Below are 23,659 nucleotides of genomic sequence, written 5' to 3' on the forward strand. Positions count from 1 at the left end.
AATTGGAAAAAAAAAATCTGTCGAAAATTTCCAGCCGATTGTAAGCCGGCTGAAGCCAGCTTTTTATAGGCTTTACAATGGCGAACAGGCATAAGGAAAAATACTGTCTCCAGGAAATGTTGTCTTTCCCGAACAGACAATTGCGAAATAGTGATAAATATGACCGTGAAATAGGTTTCCTGGGAAGATAATTTTTTTCATGCCGGCCCGAGAAATCAAGCCTGACGAATATCGTTGTCATAATTCGTAATTGTAAAGAGGAAAAATATTTCTCCATCGAAAATTTTGTTAATCGAAAAATAAACATTTCAAAATCTAGGCACAACTTTGATTATTTACTTTTCGACGATTCTCCCAAAGAATTCAAGTTACATTGATCAGACTTTCTGAAATATTAGCGGAGACTTAGCAGTTCCGCAATTATTTTTTTACTCGCAGCTCCCCTCGGAAATGATTCATTACCTAATGACATTTGTGGTAATTTTTGTTTACACTGGCTTGGCAGAATATCTCACGGAATTGTTAGGTAATTTTTAATTTGATCAACCTGACGACGATTTGATCAATTTGAGATCAACAGTTCGGTTTATCACCTCCTGTAGATGGGTTCATAGATCCCGAAAACGTTCAAGGTAATTTTTAATCGTTAAAATATTTGTTCGTCCAGTTTTTTCTGTTCGGTTGTGTATTTTTATCGGTTTGTGTGGAACATTAAGGCGGAAACCTTTCCTTAAAAATGTTATTTGGGAGTTCCATAGCGCTCAAAAAAGACAAAAACTCGATTATAAAACATTTTTGACTTGACACAATTTATGTACGTACATGCGGCCTCTATGAGTAATTCTGTTTTGTTCTTGGCATGTTCATTACACGTCCATGACAAAAACCAACAACAACACAACTTTAAAACGGTGTCCTTCAAATCAATTTATTTTTTTCTTTCAAAAATCATGATTTAGAATATGTAATTTTACGTCATGTAATTATCATATAAGCAATCTCGGTAATATCGTGTTTGCTAGACATTTTTGTTGAATTATATGTTTAAAACGTCTGTGTATTTGAATAATTGGTCTTCTGAAGATGTGTATTTCTTCTTTGCTGTATTTTGAATCAACTAAATCACAAGTTGAAAAAGAAAACCAATGAATTTGAGAGGCCCGTACGGTATATCAAATTACAGACTTCCATACAGTCTAGAAGACAGTTTAAAGAATTTTAGAACCTAATTTCCTTATAAGCTTTAATACGTGCGCGTTTAGTACTGATAATTAAGTTGAAAATTTGTTACTAAAATGAAAATAATTTTCTGAAACAGTTTTAATTTTGGCTGATTAGACTATTCACATTGGATTTGACTATTCGAACTCGAGTGCTAAAACACCGCGAAAATCATATTCGTTTTTTCCATAAACAGCCCCTTCCGCGTACGAATAGCCAGTACTAATAAGACTCATAAGAGTTCAACCGTATAAAACAGCTGTACATGTAGTTACAAAACAATTTTGAGTGTGTTGGAATGGATAACTAAAAAGAACAAGAGCGAAGTTCTTCTCAACAAGTAATTTGTCGCTGATATAAATCATGACGCTTACTTATTTAGTAGAATTCGAAATCCTGAAGTAAATTTGCACAAGTTTGTGAAATGTGTCAGAATAAATTCTAAAGATTTTTTTTTTGTGTTGAGTGCAATGTTGCCTGGTGTTGTTGTGATCGCTGTGATTGTTGTGATAGAAAAGAACGTTAATTTCTCTTTTACCAGGATGCTACCGCCCCCTGGACCCCCGCATATTTCAGCTTATTTCGGTAAATTTCATCAGTTAGAACGTGTTTTGGAAAATTACTGGGGAAATAAATAAAACTCCTTTATTGATTCCACCTGTGAACTTTTAATTTATTTCTAAAAAAAATTAAACATTTTTTTAAGTCGAATGCATTTCGGAAGATCTATCTTCCATCTTCAGCAACACACAACTAAATCGAAACCCAAATATCAAAGTTCAAGTTCAAGTTCAGATCATACATACACATCTAATCATTACTTTACTTTATACTTTAGGAAGCTCAAATTACATTCGTAGATATTGTAATGAAAAGTTGTGTGAATCACATGGCACGACGTAAAACGAGCCATCAGAACAGTCCTAGCGTTTGCTGCGACTGAGCCCCGTACAAACCCGTATATCTAGTGCGTACGTGACCCTAGTGCGTATGTCACCCTACTTTGACCGTAAGCCTATTGCGCCGGTTAATGTAGTTAAAGTAAAATTATTATGTAATGTGTACATCTTAGAAATTGCGCATAGCGCAATTACGAAGCCCCGTACGACGTTCCTTTCAAATAAAACAAAAATTTCAAATAGCCCTAAAATTTTAATTTATTGAGTATAAATACACAAAAAGCCCTAGTAGCGGCCTTAGGCCAAGGACCTAAATTTAATTTTTTTTCAACAACATTCTATTCGGCCTTCGATTACCTTCCAAATCAAACAAAAATTACGAGAAACGAATGAAATTTACTCGAGTTCTATGTAAAATACACATAGTAAGCCTTTCACTTCTAAGGCCCTAACTGACGGTCCACTCACCCGATTTTAAACAACTTTTTTTTCCTGGATTGGTATTGACAATACCTATCTTTTGCCGTGTCATTTATATTTCCATCGTTTATTTTGCCATAAATATCACCAAAAGACCTTAAATCACTTAAGTGGCCCTAACTCACGAAGGGCCGACCCGAATATGCCCATCTTCGAACTTAGCCTCACTATTTCGACTATCTTACGAAAAAAAAAAATTTGAAATCGGATTTGATTTACTCAAGATATCGACGTGACGGACAGACGGACAGACAAAATTTTTATTGCGGATTCGTCATCTATGAACATAGGCAAACACTTTGCCCTTACCGTCTGCTTCGAATTCCATCAATTACACACGGCATCGTAATCCTATAGGCCCCTTTGTACTTCGTACGGGGCTAAAGATTCAACATGTGCGATTGCCGCCCTGGCCTTGATCCAAATAACCATTACTTTTACATCGAATTTCATTCAAAAATGGTTTAAAGTGATTTCATGATTTTGCAGGTGTCCTATTTTGTTTCGCTTATTTACATTCTCTACACACTTTTGTTGAGTTGTTTGTTTTAGTGGCTTTTAAAAATTTCCAGCTCGATCTTATACTATTTGAATGGGATGAGAGAAATGATAACAGATTCCGCTGAGGCAGCCCAGCCGGTGAGGCGGCAGCAATGTCATCTGTTATGTTTTCTCTGAATGGGGTAGGAAGCAAAATTCACAATTTGTCATTTAAATAGTTCTCAGTGTGAGTCAAATACTGTGATGTTAACGTTAATGGATATAATTTTCTTGCTAATATCCTTACCCAATTTTACGAAAGTAGCCAATTAATCAGGCCCGTAGCTACCAACGGGCAAAGGTGGGCATTGCCCACCCTGACATGAGCGAAAAACCGGTTTTTCTTCAATTCTACCATATAAAAATATTTTTGTCGTACTTTTGCCCACCCTGAGAATTCGCGAATGCGAGTTACTTAAACTATGAACGACAGTAGGTACGAGCTCAGAAGAATACTTTTGAAATTATCGACGACGAATCAGGACGATTTTTTTCCATCCAGAAGCGACCATACCATACTATCGGATAGTGAATTATTTCGTCACCCCAATGTTTCAACTTCCAGACGACGTAAGTCGGTACATAAATTATAGCGCCGAAACAGCACCATGCAATCTAAATATTTATTCACACACCGTTCGCAGCCAACTAAACTGGCAATAAGTTCTACTTTCCAGCCATTTCGATTGCTATAAAATTGGATACAGTTGACAGAAACGTTGACTTTCATTTGCAATAAAGTTTAGTGAAATATTTTGTGTGCTGACGCGGCCCTTCCGTATAACGAATGTTGGTTACTTTTTTATGGAGTTTTCATAAAAATTATTAATCATAAAACTTACTGGCATAATTCTGGCCAAGACATTCTTTAAATCGATTTTTAAACATGAAGCCATGATGGCTCATTTTTGGCCAAATGGAGAAAAATGCAGATCTGGTCGTGGTCTACATTTTTCTCCATTTGAACAAAAATTAGCCATCATGGCTTCATGGTGAAAATCGATTTAAAGAATGTCTTGGCCAGAAATATGTCAGTAAGTTTATTATTAATGTTGTAACATCAGGAACCAAAATTAAACGCTATGACTATTCGCACGCGCGTGCGAAAAGCCATTTCACATTGAATTTCACTATTCGGACGCGAGTGCGAATAACCATTTCACATTGGATTTGACTATTCGCACGCATTCAAATTTTTCTAGCAAATCAAAATAATTATTTAAAAAAAGAAACCTAAAAAGATGTATTTATAGAAGACAAATTGTTGTACATTATATAACTTGCATAACTTACAATTTTCGTAGTTCGTGTGATGAAAAATTATTTCAAGAGGAAAGTCTGACGTCAGACTAGTGCGATAGTTTATATGTAATACATACACTCATACTATGGTAAAACACCTGTGACGTCACTAGTTGTTCGATTATTGACGTACCAACATAAAAAAACGAAAATATTAACAAATACATATTCTGATGTAAACAGCTATTAGTAAATGAAAATGATGACGTCGACAATTACAAAAAATTTGAACTGCTGATTTAAAATACTAATTAACGTAATTGAGCGAACAATTCATGGGTTTTAGAACCTGAATAATCAGAATAAAATAGTGTTGACAACTCGAGCAGGTAGCCTATTGTATACTAATTGTTTCTTTTGCTAGACTACTAACTTTTATTACCATAGATTCAGGTTGCACAACAATCTTATTTCATTTTGGTTATATTGGATGTAATGTTATCCGCTGGTCACAGAAAAAAATACGAAGAAATTTGAATAAAATTGTGATAAATGTCTTCACCGTCAGATTAATGACGATTTTGTTGAAGACATTCACCAGTAAGAAGACCATTTAATTTATGAACAGAATTTTATTCATTGAAATGCAAACGGGTACAATAAACAAAATTGTGCAGGTGTGTGTTTTCATTGTTGTTTTCGTTCAAATGATAATAACACGCGTACTCACCGTCTAGGTACACAGATGGCAGAGACTAAAAAAAATACTCAGAGTACCTCATCAACTTTTTGTACACTGAGGGAGAAGGAGAACTGAAGTCTTGATGGCTTTGCTATTGACTGACAATAATACTCTTTCAAACTATGCTTGTGAAATATAGCTCGAACAATCATAAAGATATACAGTTCCAAGAAATAGATTTCAGGATAGAATTTGATGTTACAGCGTATCGCATTATTGTCTCGACGCATCGACCTTATTTTTTTTGAGAGTTTGTGTCTTCTCATTTTATAGTCTAAGAAAACCAACCGACATTTTCATTTTATATGACATCGTCCGTTCAGTAGGCATATACTAGTCACAAATCAAAGAATTTTTTTTCCTTGGACCAGGATAAGTTATTGTAAATGCGACAAAAAAGACTGCTCACAATTATGGCGAAGCCCGTAAAAAATCGATCTTTTCAAAAAATTCAAAAATTAAAAACTACAGTAAATAAATATCATCGATCTTCTTCTTCCCTAATGTTCCCAAAATACAAGCAGCATTGCCACGTTGAATTGCGATCGAAATTCTTTGCAAAAGGTATTCTTTCGATTTTGCCTGTTGCCTTTTTCATTAAAGAGCCCAATTTATCAATAAATTTCTTTGTTTCCGGACCCATGCAACCTAAAGTCTCGAAAGCAATTGGGGTTAGCAAATAATTTTGTTTCAAAGAAATGTAATGGATATGCTTATGTCTCTCTGCTTTTTCAGCAGTCGACCGTGCTTTCTTTGATGATAAGTGTATAGAGTTCGGTATAGATCGAAAGCCTACAGATTACTGCGTCCCCTTACGATTGTGGCACAACGAAGGCATTTCTGTGTCAGACAATTCCACATGGCAATTTTGTGGAGTTTATATCGCTCTGGTAACGTTACTCCAGCTTCACAATTTAGGTAGTTGCAATGGGTTTGGTGTCTGATGTACTTACACACTGGATGACTCGGATTACATAATCCAAATTCGATTCATTCGTGTGCATAAATCTAGCCTGCATTTAGGCGAGATTAAAATGAATGAACATTTTGACACGTGGTTGGTAAATCACGTTAAGCCGGTGCTCCCGAATGAACTTGTTATGGGCCGTTATACTGTTATTGAGGTCTCTATAGACAAACGAACCAGGCCGATCCTTTCATTGAGTGCTATTAACACCGTATGAGGAAGGTCTCAAGACTAAGACTACGACACATAATGTTATCGATTGGTATACTAAACAAACCTGATATCCATAGTCGTAGACGCTTTTAATTCGTGTACGAAGCTACAAAAAACTGAATAATATGCCCTGATATCATATCAAACTTTTGACACATACCTGAAAATTACAGATCTCGAAATAACAAGATTTACAAGAAAATAAATTTGAAATAAAAAACCTTTTCACAAGCCTATTAATTTACTACCATTTTTTTCCTCTGTTTTGTGTTACATAATGGAATTCTTTGTCCAATGATATATCATAACACATGGTTTACCTGTCGGTCCACAGAAAAAGCTGATTTTGTATACAAACTGTTTTTTTTACGGGGAGACTTACATTTTTAACTGCTTTATGTTTGGATTTTTTTAACATTTTATTTCACTAACGAATTATTCAGAACAAGGTTAAACAATCAGGTGCTTTAATGATTTTTTCCTCTATGTTTAATCTGACATAAATGGAATTTTACAATGCAGTAGTTATAGGTGTATTGGCCACCGGTGGCACATATAAGCAATAAAATTCTTTTAATGCATGTCCCCTCCGGAAAATTAACTTTACATGTATGTATGCCCCCCTCGGAAATCGTTTATTTCCTATGGACACATTTTGTGTCCGATCGGGAAAGTTTATTACCTCACTAGAGATGTAATAGTACATTACCTACATCTTACAAGATTATCATCATTATAATTTTCAAACACTCAAACAAAAACAGTTTTTGTTGCTTTCGTTATGAACCTAATAAATTTTGCTACAGTTGAATTGAATGCATAATAACGTAAGCAAAAGCTTTCTAACTTTCAACAAATTATTTTCAAGAAACGCAGAAATGTATGTGTCGACCATTGCTTTAGAAATAATTTCAATGTTGTCAACAAACACTTGTGGCCAAGCCACATATAATTGGGCTATTCACTTATTTTTTAGAACACAACACATTTTATTGCTTACGTTATTAGGTCTTCACTTCACTTCAGTGCAAAATTTATTTTAATATCAACAATAGCAACAAAAAACTCATTTCCATATATAGCATCTTCCAGAAACAATTCAAAATGTCACCAAGCAACAGTGACGTTACAGTAGAACATACTACTACTACAGTAGTAACAACTGATGTTTTTGATATCAATATTTCTAAAGAAGTGTGTGTGTGTGGTGTGTGAGCCAATTTCGCCAATTAGCTATATTCGTGTGTGTAACATTACAATGCAACAATAGATTGTTTGTTTTTTTCACTTTTTTTTGTTAGAAGGAAAAGTATTTGCCTATTTTTTTCGTAGTTGTTCCTCGGGGCGCATACATACATGTAATGTTATTTTCCGGAGGGGCATGCATTAAAACATTGGGTGCTGTTTGGTAGTTCATTACATTCGGGATCAATTTGTGGACTCACGCGAGTGTTTTAAGCACCTCGGTTTGAAAACTGTTATTTTGACTTTGGTAGTTGCATACCTCGCCTTCGGCTCGGATATGCAACATCTACCCTTGTCAAAATAACAGTTTTCAAACCTTGGTGCTTAAACACACACTTGTGAGTTCCGCTCGTATCACAAATTGATCCCTCATGTAAAAAGCTACCTCCGCAGCACCCAATGTAACATACTATTATTTGCATTTCAATGTCAATTTTAAACATATATATCTTTCTCTCTCAATTGATTGATTTGAGAAAATAAATTGTACACACAGTCACACAGTGAGAATATAAAGTTTAATTAATCTTTATCTATAATATTGCTTTGAACGGAATTAAAATGTGTAATAGTTTCCATTCTTGATTTGCTTTTTGTTTGAAATTATATTTCATAATTCTGTTAAGAGAAATCGAATTATAAAATTGAAATTTAGGGTGTACACATTTTCAGATCCCGGTTAACATTTACTCCGTTGGCCTTCACAATTTTATTTTCAGTACTTCATTCTTCAAGCTCTTTTTTTGTGAAGAAGCTTCACGCTGATAAACACCCATTAAATGTCATAACAGTAAAATTGATTCACAAAAAAACAGAGCTCTGACATCACAGTCGACGTCAGTGAAATTTAGACACGTATAAAATCGTATAAAGATGTATGATCAGTTTTGTGTGTATGAGTGAACAACTAAAACATCTGAATCAAGTTACTGTGGTAGTTTTATGAAGTACAGTACAGTACTAGAAATGTAACAGAATTATACACAGAAATCTGTCACATTTGACACCTCCTATACTCGATACTGATACTTTTCCAAAAAAAATTGATGAATCTATTTTGACTTACTTACTTACTTACTTAGCAGCCTTTGACAACCCAAGCGGGTTTTGGCTGACTCTACTAACTTCCTCCACTCGTTCCTGTCCTCGGCCAGACTTCTCCAATCCGCGACCCCCAATGATCTAGTATCTTCGACCACACAATCTATCCATCTCTTCCGTGATCGCCCTCTCGGTCTACGTCCTTCAAATTTCCTGTCGAGTGCACCGCTGCTATCTTTATTTTATATTTTATCAGATCTGCGAGCGTGCTTTGTATTGCGCCTCTCGCAAATAGTCTTCTAACGTTCCATGTTGCCATTACTAAATCATTGTCTGGGGTCGTCGTCGTTGAATCCGTCTGTTTATCCGAGGCCCTTGTAGAGTTTCTTGAACTGTGATTCTTTTACGAGGAGGAGGCGTTAACACTTCGCTCAACCTACTAAGATGACCCGTAGGCAAATCATCATGGGTTGTTGATAGTAATCCAGCTTACTAGTACTGTGCATGCTGCCGTTTTCTCTTGCTGTTGGGATTCTCCGCCACCATGCTAAGTCGCCATCCTATCTTGATAGCGCCTAACTGTCTCCGGCCCTCTCTTTACGTAGCGGTAAGGTACTACCCGAAAGCAGCACCCTAATCATTTGCTTAGTGACCCGCACTACCACACCAGAGTTGGTTACCTAATCGTTCATGGGGTTGCTCACTGTAACAGGTGTCACCACGGGTAGGATAGGATTTAGGAGTAGGTGGACAGACGCTAAGGTGCATAAGGAGTACTATATTAAGCGTAACACACCATTCGACACCTCTATTTTGAGGTCAGCACAAATTCAGATGCAAATATAACGTCAATAAATGAACTAACTAACTAATTTTTAGGGTACCCAATTGACAGACCCAATTTGACAGATTAGGTCTGAATGGAAACTAGTTCGATTGGTAGATGTAACTATCAACATGTACTTACAGTTAGTTTTCTTTTTTGCTTTCATGCTTTGATGAAAACATGATAAAATTTGGGAAAAATATGAGAAAATGTTGCCCCAAAAAATCTCTGGAATTACGTCTCTAAAATAGTTCGCGTCAAAATGACTAAGCGAAAGGGATGCAAGAAGTTGCATAAACAAAATTAATGTTATCATATCAACTACCTGACATTCTGTTTGATGTTTTTCGTTGTAACCACTTTTATGATTTTGTTCCGGTCACCTCTAACTGATCGTCTAGACCTAACCCATTTGAAATCGTTATTACTATTTATCAGCCAAAAGAAGCCTGACGTCTTCTTTGTTGGACGGGACAGAATAACAAACCTTTTTCCATTTTCGTTTCAATTTTTTGTTTTGTTAATCAATCTTATCTTTATGGGTTGGCATATACAACAATAGGTTTTAGGTTAGTCGATTTAGTCTGCAACGTAAACGAAACATGTTCTCTCCAATCATCCATTTATACCTCAAGCGGATATTAAAAATTTTTTCGTTTTCTTTTGATATGGGTAGAGCCCTCAAATGTATGTTAGTATAGTATATATTGCAGGTAGTACCAGGATTATACGAATTCAAATTGTGATATTGAAATTGATAGAACACTCTGATTTTGTAAATGAAATTGGGTATTGACATTAATTTAGAATCAGCCATTTTGGTGTTATAAAACTTCGGTTGGTAATAATGCTTTGTTGTCTCGTTAGGACAGTCTTACAACACTAGTACTCAAAAGTTCTACTTTATCACTCATGACTCGGTACACCGCAGTTGTGGCTTAATAGTCGTTTGACTTACAAGGGTCGGAAAAGTATTAGAAATGCAAAGTGTATTTGTGAGCCGTCAGTGCATCGTAACATGAGAATGCGTGTGTGTGTACTGTGCTGAACCGAGTATTACATGGATTATAGCTCTCGCCTTTGCCTCAAAATTCAAACTTCCCACCCGTCCAAACAACAAACATCCAAACGACGCAGTAATGACAGCGTCAAGGATCTGAACATTCGCATTTGATTAAATAAATGACAAAGTAAAGTTTGGTTGTTTGTTGAACTGTTTAGTGTTACGAGATTTAAAGGAAAATGATGAGAGATCCGCGATCAACCTGGAAGACCCGGTGGTAACTTTCTTTTTCTGTTTTTTGAACTAATTTAGACCTTACAGCATTACACTTAACTGTAAACAAATGATGAACTAATCGTCTGTCTTAATCTCTGAATATAGAACGATTTTTTCTACCAACTTTTAAGACATACGATGTCGTACGGGTAGTTCGGTTGCCACTAGTTTCATTTGTGATCACAAACTGAGATTACAAATGTTTGTTTATTATACAGCGAAAATAGTTTTTTCTCTTTATTTAACCATTCCAAGGAAAACAATTTATACTTAAAGTTAAAGTAAAATGTATCTCTCGGTAATGAATAGTTAAACAATATCTACATCGTATGCCACTTATGACTTATATGCATGCAATGTGCAATTTCCGGCAATTATGTGAGGTTGATAATTGTTAGGTTTCCAATAAAATTCAAGTTAATTTGGTCTATATTTACGTGTGAATAAAATCTATGTTGTGCACATGCAAATGTGTAACTAGTCCATCATTATATTGGCCATTTAAAATGTCGTCGAATCCACATTCCATATATTTTTGACGGTTGAACTTAGTCGAGATGTCCGTTTTTGCGTTGAAGGAAAAATTGAACTTAGTCGAGATGTCTGTTTTTGCGTTTGACGGTTAAGTTAGCCCAAAAGTTTTATCAAAATGTTGGTCGAAGCGCTAACTTCGGGCAATTGCATGATAAACCTAATAACACACACAGGGACAATAAGGACACAGCAGAGAGCGGCTGGAATCGACCAAGAAAACCACCCCTCAAACCCTTATTTCAGTAATTTTGTAATTTATTACAATTCCTTCAATTTGAAGTGTACTGAAGAGTCTGCAGTGGAGATGAACTTGAAAAGTATTTTTTATACATGGTGCTACTCTACCACCAAAAAGAATGTGTGGTAGCTTATTCTTATACCGCGCAGCTATATTTAAATGTCTTATGTTGACTTTCACTAACTTAATTAAAACAAACTAAGCACGCCACTGTTACACATTTTTGTAACGCTGTAACTTCGTAAAATAATAAAAATTTTGTCATATTTTCTATTTAGCTTCGCTTCAAGCTTTATCCATTTCCACATTTCCTAGTTTCTGACGAGCCGGGACAATTCGGGTTAATTCCTTAAAACCATCCACTCTTGAGAATTTTAAAATAAATCCACTGAATCGAATCCACATTCCATATATTTTTGACAATCATGTATACCGAGTTGCTAGTCAGATCTCAAAATATGTGAGGCATGTTCGTTGACAAAATATTAATTATTATGTTGTAGGCGGGGTAATGACATCGTTACACTTCTGTACATAACACGAACGAGCGTTAGCGAGTGTGTGTGTTATGTACAGAAGTATAACGATCGAGTGTAGCCCTACTACCACATATATGATTTTATCGTTCCGGGGTGAGTATGTCATACATAAACGAAAACTGGAAATATACTGATACACACGTGCACACACACATTGTGCAAAACAAAACGTGTCAACAAATCCATTTCATTCGAAGTCTCAGTAGCCGAATTGGTTCGAGCGCGTCACTTTTATACGATGGACTTGGGTTCGCTTCTCGTCAATTTTTTTAATTATTATTACTATTTTTATCAAATATTTACGTAGACTTGCAGAATCCCTTCAAACAAATTTCATTTTCAATCGAAACGATATCTGTGGCGATGTATGACTCAACAAAACGTGCTCTTACGTTGTACATGTTGATAACATCGAGTTTTCACAGGTTTGTATCTCGGCAGATATTAATCCGATTGAAAAACTAATTACGTTACAGAAGTCCTGAGATCACGCACTACACACTGGCATTTTGTTTGATTGAAATCCGTTTAGTCAAAATTTAATTATTTTCCACACACACTACGCCATGAATCGTCGTTATAGTATGGGGCAATTAGAAATTTTTATATAGAAGACATCGCAAAAATTGCAACAAAATCGGTCTCGACGGTTTTCGATAGCCTTTGGGGTCCTCTATAACCTCCCAAAAGTCCCTTTCGAAAAAATGTCAGGGAATTGAAAAAATCCAGAAAACCCGAAAAAATTAAGGCTAAGTGTAAGCATTTTTTCGATGTTCCACCAAAACCCGAGTTTTTAAAATTTTTCTTGGAAATCTATTTTCACCTCATTCCAGATACCCCAAAGTATCCAAAACAAGTTAACCAGAAAAAACAAATTTTTACTCGCGAGAAATGAAAATTTCATGAAAAAATCGACTTCCGCGAAACAAAACTTTGACTTTATACCGCCATATCGAAAGTCCGTATCTCCAAATTTTTGCGGAAAGTGGCTTAAAAACTATCCTGAACACTTTATAAGCAGCATGTCATAACTTTTTCTCAGAAACAAAAATTTTTCTCGCATGTCGAAAATTTGCTTACATGCCAAAAAATGGCCGCCTCAAAGAATATTCCATGCAAATTTTTCGATAATTTTGTTAAAATGAGTGATTATCGGTTGCAAATAAATTATAATTGTTTGATGTAAAAAATAGTTTTTAAAGGTTTTTGTGGAAAGTCGGTATTCAATGTAGGCCAATTCCACGAATTTTTATAGTTCTCGGTAGATTTTCATACAAAATCCGAACAAAAAACTTTCTTTATGTAATTTTGGATTTTTAGTCAAAAATGTGAGTAATATCCATATTGGGTAAATTTTTTAGGGGCTTTTTTTTAGTTTTATACCAAAAGTCTTAAATAACACAAGTTTTGGCATCGGCTGCCCTGTAGAATATTTCGTAAGTATTGAAATAGTTATTTATACAACCGAGTGATAAATGCTTTTTTAGGCACACGACCTGCGGTCTCGAGTGACAATCTACACATATAGTGCCTAAAAAAGCATTTATCACTCGGTTGTATACAACGTTTTTCGCAATAAGGGCAACGGAAGGTCCTACTTTTCCTCACTTGTTGCGAAAAGTATTGCTATTTGGTAGATCCAGATTTCACAAGATCCTTGTTTCGAAAATACCTATCGGTTTGCATTTTGAGGTTCCTAGGAGTCAAACTTCAGAAATTCGTTTAAAGAAGAAAGAAATTGACTAAAGCAGACCACTGCCTATGCACAAGAAATGACGCAGTCGTACTTTTACCAGTTGAAGACTGGTTCCTTGCTAAACAGTACTTGAAATTAATGCATTGGGTATTGCTGCCACTTCGGCACAAAAGATTTTTGACACAAATTTTACCGGCTCTAAGCGCAGACCTTCGGTAAAAGCTAAAAGCTTCGATAAAAGAGGTTTACATGGGTATCGATGAAACTTTTGAGAAGCTTTAAAATGGCCAAAGCCCCGGTTCAGTTCGGATTAACTGTTCAAACTACAGATTTTATGCGCAAATAGTCCATACCCCATGGACGATGCGCCGGGATATTAACTATCGAAGATTGAATATATCTTATGGTGACTGTCGGAAAGCTATACTATACAATTAGATAAGTACTCGTCTCAATTGGAATTCCGTGACCATAGGTTGGATGTGAATCCAATTTCAATTATATTCTTGTACGACTCCTCAAACAGCACGCTTATAACTTAGCATGGGGGTAATTGCACAATGTTTTTTGGGTTAGGAGTGTGTCTCAACTGGAAGTGCTGAAATGACTCCATTAAAAAGGAGTTGATATAAAGTCATGGCTCAGCAGGATACGACAAAAATGCAGTTCGGCCATAGACACTTTAGGCCGATATGATAAGTCACGAGTGCTGATTCAAGACAGTTGAAAGTGCAAATTCCTAGGTTGCCGATCGGTAATTTATCAAAGAGCATTGCCAGTAAGGTGAAGATTATGGATTCGTCTCCCACCCTGGCACCAATTTTTCATTTCGTGTCTACAAGCACACTACATAATTTTTACTCTTACTCAAAATGTCCTCTATAATGGTCTGTTGCTAAAGTACAACGTTAAAAATATCGTCTACCACAAAAGCAGTTATGCAGTTCCTCCCAGCAGCTGTTGTAAATAATTTGAAGTGCTAGATGAAGTTCTGACTGTCTTTTAGGTTACACTGCTGTCAGCTAGTAGTTACCATTTTTTTATTCAAAGGCCAATGTCGTCGTATAGAAATATTCTAATATTCTTATTGTCTTTAATTAAGTAATTTTGGGGATAAAATTGAGAAAAATATTCCCGCCACATATGTGTCATACTACAACCTATCGCGTTTCTGGTGGAACACTCCCTTTAGGGATATTACTCACATTTTTGACTTTATATCAGACATAAATGTTTTCCAAAATTACATAAAGAAAGTTTTTTATTCGGATTTTGTATGAAAATCTACCAAGAAGTATAAAAATTCGTGGAATTGGCCTACATTTAATACCTACTTTCCACAAAAACCTTTAAAAACTATTTTTTACTAGTTATCAATCAATTATAATTTATTTGCAACCAATATCAGTCAAAAACACTCAAATTCGGATGTATTAGGACGTATTCTTGCCTATTTTAAAAAATTTCTTAAAAGTACTTTCCTCAACATCCAGCGATATCAGTTGTTTTGGAAGTATGCACAGGGACTTGCGTCACTTTTACTCTTTTGAGTGTTTTTGACTGATATCAGTTCTTTTGGAAGAATTAGTAGATTGAAAAATTTGAAAAATTTAAAAAATTTAAAAAATTTTAAATTTGAAAAATTTGAAAAATTTAAAAAATTAAAAAAATTTGAAAAATTTAAAAAAAATTTGAATAATTTGAAAAATTTAAAAAAATTTAAAAAATTTGAAATTTGAAAATTTTGAAATTTAAAAAACTTGAAAAATTTTAAAAATTTTGAAATTTTTGAAAATTTTAAAAATTTGAAAAATTTGAAAAATTTAAAAAATTTAAAAAATATAAAATATAATTAATTTAGGAAAAAAGTTTGAGGTGGGCAGAGCTTACCAAAAGCGAACAAATTTGTTCTACCATACACATCGACACACACACACACTTAAAGGTGTTCTTATATGGGGCTTATATGGGAACTTCGAGGAGCCCTAGCTCCCAAACGAGGCCAGTTCCCCCAATTTTTTTTTCTGAAATGTCTTAAAATGACGACTAGAATCTACTCCCAAAATTAACGTAGGATTTTTTTATTTCGTTTAAAGTACTGAAGAAGAAGAAGAAGAAAGTACTGGAATTGATCAAAATGTATGGAAATGGGGCTTCCTGGAAGATTTATTGCGTGGCCAAATTTTAAGCTACAAGTACGTGTGACAGCTCGTTGAACTCGTACGGACGCCTAGTTTTTTTTAAAGCTAATTTGGAGTCATTCGGATTTGAATTGTAGAAATTCAATATTTGCTGTATATATGGTTCTGCAGTCTACGACAAAAATTTTTTTTTGAAATTTTTTCTAGTAATAGGACTTGCGTCACGGGTGCTATGCTAACGCGCGCCCATGATCATCGAACAAAATTATTGAAAAACTTGCATGGAATATTCTTTGATGCGGCCATTTTTCAGCATGTAAGTAAATTTTCGACATGCGAGAAAAATTTTTGTTTCTGAAAAAAAGTTGTGACATGCTGCTTATAAAGTGTCCAGGATAGTCCAAAGATGTTTTTAAGCCACTGAAACTATTACTTCGATAATAGCTTGAAATTAAAACACGTAAAATTTACGTTTAACAAAAAAAATGATTTAATTATCTCAAATCGTACATAAATCGACTGATCGTCATTAAGGTTCTTTTTCAACTGAGTCTTCCTTGCTTCATTACGTCATATCAGAATGTATCGGGTTGACAGATAGTTGGTTTGCTGACTAAAAACGGACTAGCACTCTAGTTCTCTAAACAGCCACTTTCCGCAAAAATTTGGAGATACGGACTTTCGATATGGCGGTATAAAGTCAAAGTTTTGTTTCGCGGAAGTCGATTTTTTCATGAAATTTTGACTTTAAAAATTCATTTCTCGCGAGTAAAAATTTGTTTTTTCTGGTTTTAACTTGTTTTGGATACTTTGGGGTATCTGGAATGAGGTGAAAATAGATTTAAAAGAAAAATTTTGGAAACTCGGGTTTTGGTGGAACATCGAAAAAATGCTTACTTCTTCTTCTTCTTCTTTTTCAGCCTGTTTCTATCCACTGCTGGATGTAGGCCTCTCCAACTTCTTTTCATTTCGTACGATCCATTGCCATTTGCTGCCAGTTTGTACCTGCAATATTCTTAATTCCGTTTGTCCATCTCTCTGGTGGTCTACCTACCTATAGCTCGTCTTTTATGTGGTCGCCAGTTCATGATCTTTTTGGTCCAACGTTCGTCTGTCCTTCTTGCAATATGCCCCGCCCAGCTCCATTTTAGAGATGCTATTCTTTCCATGACATCAACGACCCTGGTTTGTTGTCGAATCCATTGATTCGTCATTCTGTCTCTGAGTGTTATTCCAAGCATACTCCGTTCCATGGCTCTTTGTGTCACTCTCAATTTATCTTCGGATGCTTTCGTTAAAGTTAACGTTTCCGCTCCATAAGTGAGCACTGGAAGGACACAAGTGTCGAAAACTTTGCGTTTCAGACTATTATTCATTTTGCTTTTGAAAATGAGTCTGAGTTTTCCGAACGCCGCCCATGCAAAACCAATCCTACGTAGAGATGTGCGGGCCGACGTTTTTTTGAAGCCCGTCCGGCCCGAAGCCCAGTCCGAAATTCATTTTTAAAGCCCGATCCAAACGTTGTCGGGCTGGACTGGGCCCGGGCTTTTTTCGGGCCGTCCGAGAAAAAAAATCGTTCTAAAATTAAAACTTTTAGCTATAAAACGTTTTTATTCACAAGCGAACGTGAAAAACTGACGTGTCTATGGCAAGTAGGACTCTACTTAATGATCAGTAATTGCTACATTTGCCAACCCACAATTTACTAAGACACAAAATCACATGTAATTGAGTCGATTTTTAAAAGAAAAATATATTTCGGGCGGCCCAAATCTAATTTCTCAAAGTCCGATCCGAACCGGCCCGATCGGTTTTAAGATCCGTCCGGTCCAAGCCCGATCGGACCGGATAATAAGTTGGCCCGCCCGAAAGTTTCGGGCGGCCCGCACATCTCTAATCCTACGTCTTATTTCTGCAGTTTGGTTGTCCAGACCTAACTTCAGTTTATGTCCTAGATATACGTAGCTGTCGACTCGTTCAATGACAGTGTCACCAATTTTTATTTCTCTATCGTCCCCGATGTTGGTCATGACTTTTGTTTTCGATAAGTTCATCTTGAGGCCAACTTTGCTTGCCTCTTCACTTAACTGTTGTAGCATAAGCTGAGCCTGACCTAGATTCGCTGCTATCGGTACAATGTCATCAGCGAAGCGGAGATTGCTCAGGTACTCTCCATTTATCTTTATTCCCATTTTACTCCAGTTTAACTTCCTAAAAATACACTGCAGAATCCCCGTGAATAATTTCGGTGAAATGGTGTCACCCTGCCTTACACCTCGGCCAATTCTGAATTTCTCCGTGCTCTTATGAAGTTATATATGTATCATATCATGTCCGGAGCGATAGCGGAGGACTTGACGCAGTCTAACTTCCAAAAAAAGAACGAAGAAATTTTTTTGAGACGCGGCAACTATATATAGGCGAGAATCGATGACTAGTCCGGAATTGTGAGTTCAAGCTCGAAAATGATCGGACCATTAGGGGGGAAAAATCAAAAACTCAAGCGCAGTGGCGGATCCAGAAAATTTTCTGACCTAGTCGGTTCAAATTTCATAAAAACCCTGACCTGGACGGTTTTTGATCTATTGCATTTTTACGATACAAAAGTAAAAAAAAAATTGAGCAGAACTCGAGTGGTTGCGACTACCGCTTTTAAGTGGATCCGCTTCAAGTACGAGCTAAGTGACTGCAAATAGAACCGAATGTAAAATAAATCAGGTAAAATAAACGGGGCTAATCGCAGCAATTTTCTGTATGCTTCCCTCTGATTGGTTTAACTCGAATTCGTTAAACGTTTATTTTCGGTTTTAATTAGAAACTCAGAAAAGAGTTTATTTTTAGCATTTTACGAATAATTTCAGTAAATAATTACCGTTCATTCCGTCGTTTATCGCGTGTGAAAAATTACAACACGACAATGCTCAATGTTTCGTGGGTTCAATAGTATAGAAGACAGGCACAAGTGACAACCGGTAATTAGCCTGACATCGTCACACTGACATAAACCTAATGTTACAATGACAATAATTACGATCTTTATGGATCAGAAAGAATTTCAATAATTTGCTCGATAGTTATTTTACAATGAATAAACAAGAGTGGAAAACTTTAAAGAAACTTATAAAGATCAACACGCCGTGTCTGTAAAAGTGTTCCTTCTTAAAGAGCGGTGATCCGTCAACAGAAGTTTGCACAAACGAGTGAGAAGTGTGTTTTGAAACTCATCCACTCCGAATTCGTCTAGTGTTACAACAACAAAATACAATCACATCAGTGTCAGTTGTACTAATTTTGAAAATTTTGAAAACTGCCCATTTTTGTTCTTTGCTGTGAAAGCGTTCAGAGCAGTTACAACATAGAGTTAACTACCTCTTGTTCTATATCAAGTTACAATAATGTTGAAACATAGATAAACAAACCAATCAAAAATTATTTATTATCCAAACTTTTCTGGGCCTCCCCATAAAGATCACTTATCAACACTGATCTTTTGTTGATCAATAGAATGATGGATCAATGATGGCAAAAAAGTTTCAAATTTGGGCCCTTGGACTAAGGCCGTTACTCGGCCCTAAGTGTTTTTTGCACATAAATCGAGTAAATCTCATCTGATTTTGCTTGTTTTTGTTTCATTTGAGAGATAATTGAATGCCGAATAGAATGGTGGCGAAAAAAGTTTCAAATTTGGGCCCTTGGACTAAGGCCGCTATTCGGCCCTAAGTGTTTTTTGCACATAAATCGAGTAAATTTCATCCGATTATGCTAGTTTTTGTTTCATTTGAGAGATAATTGAATACAGAATTATGGCAAAAATAGTTTCAAATTTGAGCCCTTGGACTACGGCCACTACTCGGCCCTAAGTGTTTTTTGCACATAAATCGAGTAAATCTCATCTGATTTTGCTAGTTTTTGTTTCATTTGAGAGATAATTGAATATAGAATTATGGCAAAAATAGTTTCAAATTTGAGCCCTTGGACTAAGGCCGCTACTCGGCCCTAAGTGTTTTTTGCACATAAATCGAGTAAATTTCATCCGATTTTGCTATATTTTGTTTCATTTCAGAGATAATTGAATACAGAATTATGGCAAAAATAGTTTCAAATTTGAGCCTTTGGACTAAGGCCACTACTCGGCCCTAAGTGTTTTTTGCACATAAATCGAGTAAATCTCATCTGATTTTGCTAGTTTTTGTTTCATTTGAGAGATAATTGAATATAGAATTATGGCAAAAATAGTTTCAAATTTGAGCCCTTGGACTAAGGCCGCTACTCGGCCCTAAGTGTTTTTTGCACATAAATCGAGTAAATTTCATCCGATTTTGCTAGTTTTTGTTTCATTTCAGAGATAAATGAATACAGAATTATGGCAAAAATAGTTTCAAATTTGAGCCCTTGGACTAAGGCCACTACTCGGCCCTAAGTGTTTTTTGCACATAAATCGAGTCAATCTCATATGATTTTGCTAGTTTTTGTTTCATTTGAGAGATAATTGAATGCAGAATAGAATGGTGGCAAAAAAAGTCAAATTTGGGCCATTGGACTAAGACCACTACTCGGCCCTAAGTGTTTTTTGCACAAAAATCGAGTAAATCTCATCCGATTTTGCTAGATTTAGTTTTTTATGGAAGGTAATTGAATACCGAAAAGAACGTGGCGAAAAAAGTTTCAAATTTGGGCCCTTGGACTAAGGCCGTTACTCGGGGCTAAGTGTTTATTGCACATGAATCGAGTAAATATCATCCGATTTTGATAATTTTAGTTTTATTTGAGAGGTAACTGAATACCCAATGGAAAGTTGGCAAAAAATTTTGGGTTAATAATAATAATAATGTCGTAAATTGTTGGTTTTATTTGAGAGGTACTTCGTACGGGCTTTCGTGATTGCGCTATGCGCAATTTTAAAAATGAACACTTTCAGTAAATTTGACCATGCCCAACTTGACTTTCATTTTGGTAACAGATGCATTAGAGGGTTGTAGACGTATTAGGGTTCCGGGCGTATTACGGGGCTAAGTCGCAGCAAACGCTCCGACTGTTCCGATGCCTTGTTTTTATTGCGGATTCGTTATCTATGAACATAGACAACTGCTTTGCCGTAACCGTCTGCTTCTAATTCAACATGTTACAAACAGCATATTAATCTTATAAGCCCCCAGTACTTCGTACGGGGCTAAAAATTTGATTTCGAGATCAATGAAACCATTTGCAGTCGCTATTTGCTTTGTGAATTTTGGTGAATTGGTTTTAACTCGGGTTTCAAATTTTACAAAAATTGATCCGCTTAATGCGCATAAAATACAATTTTTTTCCCCTACATTTCGCGGGATTTAGTGAATTTCATCAAAACCGGTATTAGGTGTTACATATAAGAAATTGTTTTGACTTAATTTTACCTCTACCACGGTACTATCACGTAAGTGTATACGTGATGAGGATTAGGTATTTATTCCATTCACAACGAAAATACTCCAGCCGCCAAGTCAGCCGAGTAAGAGTCTGGGCGGCGGCTATTAGCCGGCGGCTCTTCAGTCTGTTTACAATACCAATCGACAAAAAAAGTTCATGGAAATTGGATGACCGACTCGTGAGTTAGAGCCCTGATGTGAACCAGGTACTTGTAGGTTTTTGCTTGTAGGTCGGCCAAATTTGAACGGATTTCGTCTATTTTTGCTTTATTAGATAGGTATTGAACGTACCAAAAATATTATGAAATTTATTTGACCGGAGCGTGAGCTAGGTCCCTTGGAGTGAGCTCATATCCGGCTACTTGGCAGTACAGTGAACGTGGTGTATTTTGACAATATCTCGAGTAAATTTTGACCGAGTTTCATGATTTTTTTTTTGTTTGAAAGGTATTAAGAATTGTAAGGCGTCAGTACTATTTCTGGTTTTCTAACAAAATGGCTGCCGACGGCCATATTGGATTTTATTAAAATCGATATAAATCGGTAAAAATGAAGTAAAATTCATCCGTTTTTGCCAATTTTTGTAAAATCTGAGATGTACTTGCGTGTTGTGGAAAAATTTATAGAATTAGGTCGTTGGACTGAGGCCGCTACTCGGCCCTCAGTGTTTTTTGCACATAAATCAAGTAATTATCAATCGATTTTGCTAGTTTTAGTTTAATTTGAGAGATAATTGAATACCGAATGGAAAGTTAGCAAAACATGTTGGGTTTCTAACATAATATCGTAAATTGTTGGTTTTATTTGAGAGGTACTTCGTACGGGCTTTCGTAATTGCGCTATACGCAATTTTAAAAATGAACACTTTCAGTAAATTTGATCATACCCAACTTTACTAGCATTTTGGTAACAGACGCATTAGAGGCTTGTAGACGTATTAGGGTTCCGGGCGTATTACGGCTACGGACGTATTATGGTTACGGACGAAATAGGATTACGGGTCGTACGGGGCTAAGTCGCAGCAAACGCTCCGACTGTTCTGATGGGGTTCTATAGGTTTATTCCGAGGTCATATGATTGTCGAATTTCATCCATAGAGATACAACCTCATCAATATTTATATGAAACCGATCTCTATGGTGAAATCGTGCTCGTTCGGCCAGAAAAAAATCGTGTTTACAGTTATTTGGAACAAAGCTATTTTGTCATTAAAATTGTGTTGTTTCAAAAATTGACAAAACTTTTGGATGGTGCAAATGAAATCTTTTAATGACTATGAAAATGTTGTGAAATTTTTGTCAGATAAAATAGAGATGCATTTATTTAAACTTGTCTTATAACAAGAATTTGGCAAACGGATCTACCCTCACGTTTCAATGGACATGAGTTTTTTTTCATTGTGCAACTGTCAGTCAGTTGTGTAGTGATTCTAATGTAGTTTTGCAGTTTCTAATTGATTTCTTTAAATTTAATTTTAATGTTTGTGTAAGTTTCTCTAATGGAAAGCGCTGGTCATACGACGAAACAAGTGAGTCCAGACCAGCAGACGTAGAGTTGTCGTTGCTGGGAGTCGATATGTCAGGCGAAGTAGCGGGTACCTCTACTGATGCCGGTGACAATGGACGTGGAAGCTCTTTCGTGATGCTGTTGGTCGATTTGACTGGCGTGGCTGAGGCCAATTTAGTTCGCTTAAAAATTTCAGCTGCGATGTCCAATGCGTTGCGGATAACTCGGCGCTGTTGCTCTGGAACTAAATTGTAGAAAGCGCACGGTTCGTGACATTTCAATGACGCCCGCCCAAACTGACGATGAAACCAGCATAAATCACGTACAGGCGGTGTACGCATAGGTTGAATGTTGTGCGGTCGAGGAACGGGAACAGCTGATTGACGCACGGCGTGATTCTGGGCAGCGATTTCGGCCTTACTTTTCACGACTGGAGGACGTGAGATTGAAGCCGAGCGATTGGTTGGTGGCACGTGGTGCGTGGTGTGTGAATTTGACCGTTGCTCGTGCGATGTATTTTGATTATTCAATAAAATCGTTCCAAATTCCAAGGCTTAAACTTTTGGGGAGGTCACGCAGATACAGATACGCGGGTGACACACCACACTTGATGATAGCATGGCGGATTTCATACAAAATTCACCTACTGTGATGATTGTCATCGCCGTGATGATGTGGTGATTTTTTTTTTGTATGTAAAATCATCAGACGTGGTGTGTTTCCGCGTATCTAATAAAATGGCGGTCTGCGTGACCTCCCCAAAGTTTACAGCATTGCCAAATTCTCATCTTTTACTTTTGTTTAATGTTAACAATAAGACTATAAAACTGAATAATAGACTACTTATATGAGTGGGAATTCACACGAGTCTTTGTTTATTTATGTATTGTTGATTGAAAATCTGG

At 36.2% G+C, this 23,659-nt stretch overlaps 1 protein-coding gene across 3 annotated transcripts in view; it reads left to right on the top strand.

Annotated features, from left to right (window-relative positions):
- Nucleotides 1-23,659, top strand: part of LOC119069403 — a 180,482-nt gene that overhangs the window by 73,505 nt on the left and 83,318 nt on the right. The window lies entirely within an intron of this gene.

This window comes from Bradysia coprophila, assembly GCF_014529535.1.
Source record: "Bradysia coprophila strain Holo2 chromosome X unlocalized genomic scaffold, BU_Bcop_v1 contig_34, whole genome shotgun sequence".
Lineage (NCBI taxonomy): Eukaryota > Metazoa > Arthropoda > Insecta > Diptera > Sciaridae > Bradysia > Bradysia coprophila.